The sequence below is a fragment of the Schistocerca americana genome, chromosome 3 (genome assembly GCF_021461395.2).
Source record: "Schistocerca americana isolate TAMUIC-IGC-003095 chromosome 3, iqSchAmer2.1, whole genome shotgun sequence".
In the NCBI taxonomy this organism is placed as follows: domain Eukaryota; kingdom Metazoa; phylum Arthropoda; class Insecta; order Orthoptera; family Acrididae; genus Schistocerca; species Schistocerca americana.
This window is the reverse complement of record NC_060121.1, coordinates 681,901,222-681,909,318: the sequence shown is the minus strand read 5'-3', so window position 1 is coordinate 681,909,318 and position 8,097 is coordinate 681,901,222. Positions and strand designations below refer to the sequence as shown.

Genomic DNA, 8,097 nt, shown 5'->3' with positions numbered 1-8,097 from the left:
CAACTTCACTATGTGGATACAGGCAGTTTGATACACATGACCTAATTAGAAACAATGCACTTTGTTCCGTATGACGTAATTAGAACGAATGCACAAACATCCGTCATGTCTCTATATACAGGCAATAATTCATCTAGATTAACACTACGAAACAAGAGGTTTATTACTCTGATGGAAGACGAGATGAAAGGGTCACCTGTTGTAGAATTTGTAGGACTCTGGTAAAAAAATATAAACATACGGGATAGGTGCTGTACCACCCAGAGATTGGATAAGGGTGCACATCTGCGGTCTCAAAAGCTCACATGACTGAAGATTAGAAGAGGTGCCTACATGAGGGCGTTGGCACAACTCTATATACGGAGCGCCAGTTAACATTTCGAAACCATGAGGTACATCCTGCATTACACCAGATAGTGGAAGTTTCATGTCACTGCAAAGGTTCATCAGAGGGGATTGAATGTTTCGCTGTGTATTTACTTATTTGTAAATAGTTGATGTATGTGGAAGAATGTGCAGAGTAATTTGATGAGCTACTTGTTGTAGTTGTGTGTGATATGCATGCCTGAATGCAGAAAGTATAGTATGTCATGTACATGACTACACACTGTGTGTGCATGTAAGTATTAAACGTATTTGAGTGTGTGTGTGTGTGTGTGTGTGTGTGTGTGTGTGTGTGTGGTTGTTCTACACCTGACACTAATAGTGTCGGTTTTAATGTAAATGTTGTATACAGAAAAAAGTTGATCGAAAATAAATGATTGAAATGTAAACATTAGACGTAAATATTATGAGACATGCAGTATATAAATTCTTATACCTTTAGTGTACCCAATATTCTTAATTACATACATAAAATTAATTTGTCAATAAAGCCATTGCATATATATGTAAGCAAAATAACCTGTGAAAACTAACAAACAAGAAAAATTGAAAAGTATTATATACAAGAAAGAAGTTTTTTGAAAAAAGGAAGAAAACTCTGTGTAACCGAAATAAATAACCTTGTAAATAGAAGAAAATTATTATTGAACGACAACTAATACTTATAAATGAAAAATAGACTTTGTATACGTCACAGTAACTAATAGCTTTGTAAATAAAAGAGAAAATTCTTAATAAAACGGCAAATTACTGTAAATAGTGCATTGTAGAAAAGGAACTGTTGACAAAAATTTATTAGGTAATGAGTTACATCACTTTCATCTTTTATATATTTCTTCACTGTTCAATTATTGTCAGGTTTTATTAAAAAAGTGAACCTCTCCTACAATGATGCACAGACCTTGAAAGATGCGGTGTAAACAGCGGAGGTAGTTTTAAGGGTTAGGGGGTAGTGGCAGCTGCAGTTGTATCGGTCTGTGGGGTTTCCCACAACTTTAATGAACTCCCAGTGGTCGACAGACTTCTCGCCAGTTTTATACCATTTGACCAGTATTGAACCTTGTCGTGACCTTGACTATAATTACTCCTCATATGTAAGGTGTGTGGTGGATCCAGCCTTACCCTGATGAAATCCCAGTGATTCCCAGTGAGAGGGCAGTGGGGGTGACCTTGATTATAATTATCCCAAGCGCGTAATACGACACTGGATGTGTAACCTAACACCAGCAATGACCCTGAAATGAGATATATCACCTACAATCCGTCCTTTGCAAGTGCCATCAGGCTCCCCAGGTTTTTTTGGCGAGGGAGGGCGGGGGGGGGGGGGGGGGGGAGGGAGAGGGACAGACAGTCTTCGGGCTTTAAACTGGTTTCATTTTGCAAGACACAAATTCCTCCCCTGTGTCAGCCTCTTCATCTTCGAGTAGCACTTTCGCCCTACGTCCTCATTTATTTGTTGGGTATATTCGAATGTCAGCATTTTCTTACAGTTCTTACCTTCTGCCCCTTCCTCTAGTGAAATGGGCCTTATTTTCTGATATCTAAACTTGTGTCCTATCATACTGTTCATTCTTCCTGTCAGTCTTTTCTACATGTTCCTTTCTTCGCGGATTATGTGTCCAACTGATTTTCTATAACCTTTTGTAGCACCACATCTAAAGCGTTTTCATTCTCTTCTGTTCCTGTTTCAACACTGTCCACTTTACACAACCATAAAATTCTCTGCTCCAAACGTACATTCTCTGAAAAATCTTCCTCAAATTAAACCCTATGTTTGATACTAGTTTACCTCTCTCGACCAGAAATGCTCTCTTTGCCTTTGCTAGTCTGCTTTTTATGTCCTCCTTTCTTCGTCGATCATATGTCATTTTGCTTCGAAAGTAGAATATTCCCTTAACTTCAACTGCTTCATGGTCAAAAATTTTAATGCTTTGTTTGTCTTTCATTTTTTTTACTAGTGCTCCTCCTTGCTTTCGTCTTTCTTTGGTTTATTCTGACGTGTCTCCAGCACAAAAATCTTTCATTTGCAACTGTACGTTATGAGACCAAAAGAACTACATTCTGCATTCTATACACTTTTTACCAATCAAAGTGTTCATTCCACTCACTATGCCCTGGGACTGTTCTTCGCTTACACTAAGGACGGGACTGTCATCATGGAATTTTATCACCGATATTCTTTCAGCCTGAATTTAATCCCACACCTGATCCTATATTTTACTTCCGCCATTATTTCTTCGACGTAGGGACAGAACCTAGTGTGGACAGGCTGAATCCTAGTCTTACATCCTTTTTTTATTCTCACACATTGTTCTTGTAGTTCCATTCTTATTCTCCTTCTTATACATATTATATTTTAGCCGTGCATCTCTGTAGCCTGTTCGTTCTTTCCTGAGAATTTTGAACATCTCGAACGCTTTACATAGGTCGATAACTGCATGAAGGTGCACTGATATTTCTTATATCTTTCTTCCATTATTAAGCCCAACGCTACAACAGCCTCTCTGGCGGCTTTAACTTTCCCAATACAAATAGATCGCTAGCCAACAGATCATTAAACTACTTTTCAATTTCCTGTATATTATTCTTCTTAGCTGCTTTCCACCCATGAGCTGTTCGGCCGATGTGCCATAATTCGCACACATAGTGGCCGTTGCTATCTTCGCAGTACTGTAGATGACAATATTTCTAAATTCTGATGGTTAGTCTCTAGTCTCATTAATTCTACACATCTACCTGTCTTCTATTGGTTGCCATTGGCCTCAAAGATTTCAAAAATTCCGAAGGAATTTAGTCTGCTCCTTCTGACTTATCGCATGTTTAACAAGACTCTGTCCAACCCATACTGTCCTACAGCATCCCATTTGTCTTCCAAGCAGACTTCTATTCTACCACGCCATCATAAAATTTCACCCTCTCGTATATTCCTTCCATCCATTCCCTCCTCACCGCTTAACAGTGGAACGTCTACCTTAATCTTAATTTCATCAAACTTAATTGTGAATCTTCTGTTCGAGTATGGTGAATCTCTCCTTCGGGTGATCTTTTCTGTTTGAACTTCCTACGTATTTTATTCCTAAGTGCTATTCTGAGATTAAGAGCTTAGTGGAAAGAGGAATTCATGGTGGGATTTGTCAAACTGGTCTGAAAATTGATGCACCAAGGCTAAAAAAATAATGAAAATCTTGAATTATGTTCATATATTCCTGTCTTCCCCCGATGAATTTCTTCCTTTGTCGATCAATTGAAGCATTCCTTCCGTTATTCTACGGTTCTCTGCAGTACCTTCCCCCGATCTACATTTGTCTGTCCAAATTCTGTTATTTCCCTTTTTAGAGGTGTCCACTTCTTTTCACCTGAACTTCCTATTATGGTATTCATTATAGTAGTACCTGCAGTCTCTAATAACAACAAATTACAGCATCATTCCCATTTACTCCATTATCCCACATTCTCCCACGTTCGATCTTGCTGACAAGTCTCTTAGATCTCCTCTAGCTCTTCGTCATTGCCCAAATGCGGCTTGAGTCTATATCCGCTACTGCGAACCTCTTACAACCCAACACCTGATCTCTGAATCTCTGTCTCACAGCGATGTAATCAAACTGGAACCCTCCCGTGTCACTATGCCTTTTTGGAAGTTTAGGTCATCTTCCTCCGGTTTTTGAACTATGTATTCTGCATCACCAAGGAAACGTCAAGAAATAAAAATCATTGGCAACACATGAATCTGGGAAGCTTCGTCAGCTGTAGGAATCCTACCGTAAATGAATCTTTACCGTCCTGTCTTATCTCTTACAATACAAACTTTCACAGCCACATTTTCTGATTTATAATTGTGTAATTGTGTGTGTTCATGCACTTTAATATCCACCCAAAGTGAAGACAAGAAGGACAGCAGCAAATGCAACGATACTGTTTGAGTTCCAGGGTGAGGTAAGGTGTAAATTCGTCAGAGTACTCAAGTAAAGCATTGTAAGTGTATGATGCGTAAAAGAGAATTATAATTACTGCAATTTGAGATTCACGTGCATATTTGTAGTTCAGTTGGGAACAGATAAATTATTGCTAATAACGTGTGAACTGGGAATCTGTGTCTGCTACAAATCATATTGTATATCTGACATGCGACAGCAGCTGTTAGAGGAACAATCTGGATTTTGTAGGAGGCGAGTAAATTACATTGTACGAAGGTGTGTGAGTTATTGTATGAGCTGTCCCTGTGCGCTCGCATAAAAGATAAAAACACGATAAGAATGACAAAGCTGCCATATATATCTCAGATGATAAGCAAAGATAACCCTCAGCGACTGGCCACGAGAAGAACAAATGATCCACTATGGAAGGCATTGTAGGAAATTGAAAGATAAACATCAAAATTTGAAATGTTAATGATGAATGCAGTAAACACGCCCTACGTTCTTGCTTCTTAAATTGAAAGTAATATTAATAATGTGCTAATAAACTACCAGAGGACAAGAACGACCGGGAGTATCATCAGACACAAAGAAATTATAAATCAATCAGCTGCAACTTCAAGAGGCCACTACTAAAATTTAAAGTATTACCGACACACTATGGCATTGTCAATAATGTATCATGTAAGTTTCCTTTCCAAATTATTGGTGGTACGATTTTAGTTTCTCGATACCAACGCTGCTGTGGTTTTACCTGCCAGTATAGATTAACTCTCAGTGCTCAAGTTTTCGAGCCAGGAAATTGATCTCGTCTTAATGGGCAGTACTGTTCCAGCCTGTGTGGTAGACGTTGTTAGCCTGTCACCATAACACTTATTGTTGGCATTTACTCATTAATGTTTGAATAATACCGTTTGCTTACGTGAATAATATTTTTTGCTTACATTTTCTGTTTTCGCCATCACTGTACAAAACAACTAGTAAACGGGATATAATTTACCAACGATTCAGCTACCAACTGTCTAAAATTTACATGCCATATGATGCTGATAAAGGCACAAACAACTATCTATGAATGATCACAAAAGGTTAACATCAGAAAACTTATAATTCAGGTACCCACATTTCTCATGTTTCTTCATCGTCACAAATATTGTTTTAGTCGTTACAGAACCGTGTGGCTACACCTTGCTAAACTACCGTTAGAATATAGCACCCGGATTTATCAGCCAATGCTGAACTTCTTTTTTCATATCTCTAATACCTATGTAATCTAGGAATGTGAATCACTTCTACGGGTACTGGGAGAGATTGTAGTCAAAGAACTCGTGATCTAATCTGTACTGGTGTGTTTCAATTTTTTTTAAAATAAGATATTTCCTGAATCATTTGGATATTACATGCCTCTGACTTAGAATAAATACAACACAACTCAGATCTGAAACTTCCTGGCAGATTAAAACTGTGTGCCGGACCGAGACTCGAACTCGGGACCTTTGCCTTTCGAGGGCAAGTGCTCTACCAACTGAGCTACCCAAGCACGACTCACGCCCCGTCCTCTCAGCTTTACTTCTTGGTCCGGCACACAGTTTTAATCTGCCAGGAAGTTTCATATCAGCGCACACTCCGCTGCAAAGTGAAAATCTCATTCTTAAAACATCCCCCAGGCTGTGGCTAAGCCATGTCTCCGCAGTATCCTTTCTTTCAGGAGTGCTAGTTCTGCAAGGTTCGCAGGAGAGCTTCTGTAAAGTTTGGAAGGTAGGAGATGAGGTAGTGGCAGAGGTAAAGCTGTGAGGACGGGGCGTAAGTCGTGCTTGGGTAGCCCAGTTGGTAGAGCACTTTCCCGCGAAAGCCAAAGATTCCGAGTTCGAGTCTATCCCCGACACACAGTTTTAATCTTCCAGGAAATTTCGTGTCAGCGCACACTCCGCTGCAGAGTGAAAATCTCATTCTGGAAACATCTCAGATGTGTTTTATCAGTTGAGTATGTGGGTCTCACTTTGGCCAGTGTTTAAAAGAGTGACACACTATGATAAGTGTATTTGATCCAGTTATCAAGGGTTTTCTGTTAGATACATGCATCACTGACATTTTCTTCCATACTTTTATCGAAATGTGCAACGCGTCACTTCACAGGATAAGTATACATAAGAAGTTTCGACGTTAATGTATACATTGCTCTTCAGTCCACCTAATGCTAATACTCTTAAATATAGGGTGGTACACAGGCCTCCAGGTTTTCAATAAACATTCGGTCAAGATTGTTTAGAAGAAATAGATCTTAAGTAGAATTATCACTTACTTCGCTACCTATCAGACTTTAATATTGTTGAGGAAACGACGAAAATTGTTTGTTGAATCATACTGAACTTCGTTGAGAGACAATAACTATTTTATGACGGATAACACAGGTAATTTTTCCTCGAATTTTTCAGGTATGGCTATCACTATTTATCTCAAATTGTGATAGGTTAGTTATTTATTACGAATTTCAGTAGCGGATACGTATATATTGTGATGATGGAAGGGGTACCTAACACCTTTATGCTGTATCTTACAGGAACAGGTGTACAACACACGCTATTCTTGCTGCTCGATCGCTTACCCCAAGACTAGCAATTACACGAAGAGCAATCAATTGACCTAATTTACTTAAAAAAAGGTTAAATCACGTGTTTTAGCAGCGCTGTGATATGCGTCTTCCAGCTGATGGTGTAAAAAGATGTACTCGCACCGCAGAGTAACGCATGAAACACTGTCGGCGGTGATTCTGGAAAAGGGAAAGATAAAAATATGTGGGTACTAGAGTTATAACTACGTCGATATTAACATTTTTTGATCTTTCCTAGACCGTTGGCTGTTCCTTTACCACAAACATTCATTGAGTAATGTTTAAACAGTATTGTAAACTGAATCTTTATGAAATGTTATTCTATTTACAAGTTAATCTGTACGTAAATGATATCGATATAACATACAAGCAAACAGTTACTCAAGAATATCACATAATTGCAAAAAATAAAATTTATTGTTGACGGGTGAACAATATCTGCCACACTGGCTGAAAGACGCGTACCCATTAAGAATTGTGCTCTTTTCATGCCACACAAGCAACTGCGCTGAGTGTTAATGTTTTTACATTCTATTTGTTATTTGCTTTAATCTCCAAATTACGGCTGATCTATGTACATTCATGCAATCTGTGTGTGTTGCTAATCGTTCCTTACTTTTGCGACAATTCTTGCAAAAGGTCAAGGAGACAATTTCTTTACGAGTCTCTCAAATAGTGTCATTACAGTAATGATAATTCTCTCAATGTGATCAATGAATTTGCGTCGGCTTTTACTGTCTTGAAATACTGCGCTGGCAGGTTTGCAAATAACTCCATCTACAGTTGGCGTCAAGTCTTCGTTTCACCCTTGTTTACTTGCTCTTTACTGGCTGCCAATGAAGTGAATGGGTGATAAAAGTTGTCTGGTCATCTGCGACCGCGGTGGTACCAGTTTCCAACTGCAAAGGGTCGCGGCGTCATACGTTTTTGCAAAAATTCTTCGACTATTGCTTCGTACCTGGCGTGGATTAGTGCTCCATCATTTCCAAAAAAATGGTTCAAAGCACTATAGGACTCAACTGCTGAGGTCATTAGTCCCCTAGAACTTAGAACTAGTTAAACCTGACTAACCTAAGGACATCACAAACACCCATGCCCGAGGCAGGATTCGAACCTGCGACCGTAGCGGTCTTGCGGTTCCAGACTGCAGCGCCTTTAACCGCACGGCCAATTCGGCCGGCCATC

General features: G+C 39.2%; 1 non-coding gene across 1 annotated transcript; it reads right to left on the bottom strand.

Moving 5' to 3' along the window:
• Positions 1-5,767: 5,767 nt before the first annotated feature.
• Trnas-cga lies at positions 5,768-5,842 on the bottom strand. The gene has a single exon. It is a non-coding gene; the product is annotated as a tRNA-Ser (tRNA).
• Between the last annotated feature and the right edge of the window lie 2,255 nt (positions 5,843-8,097).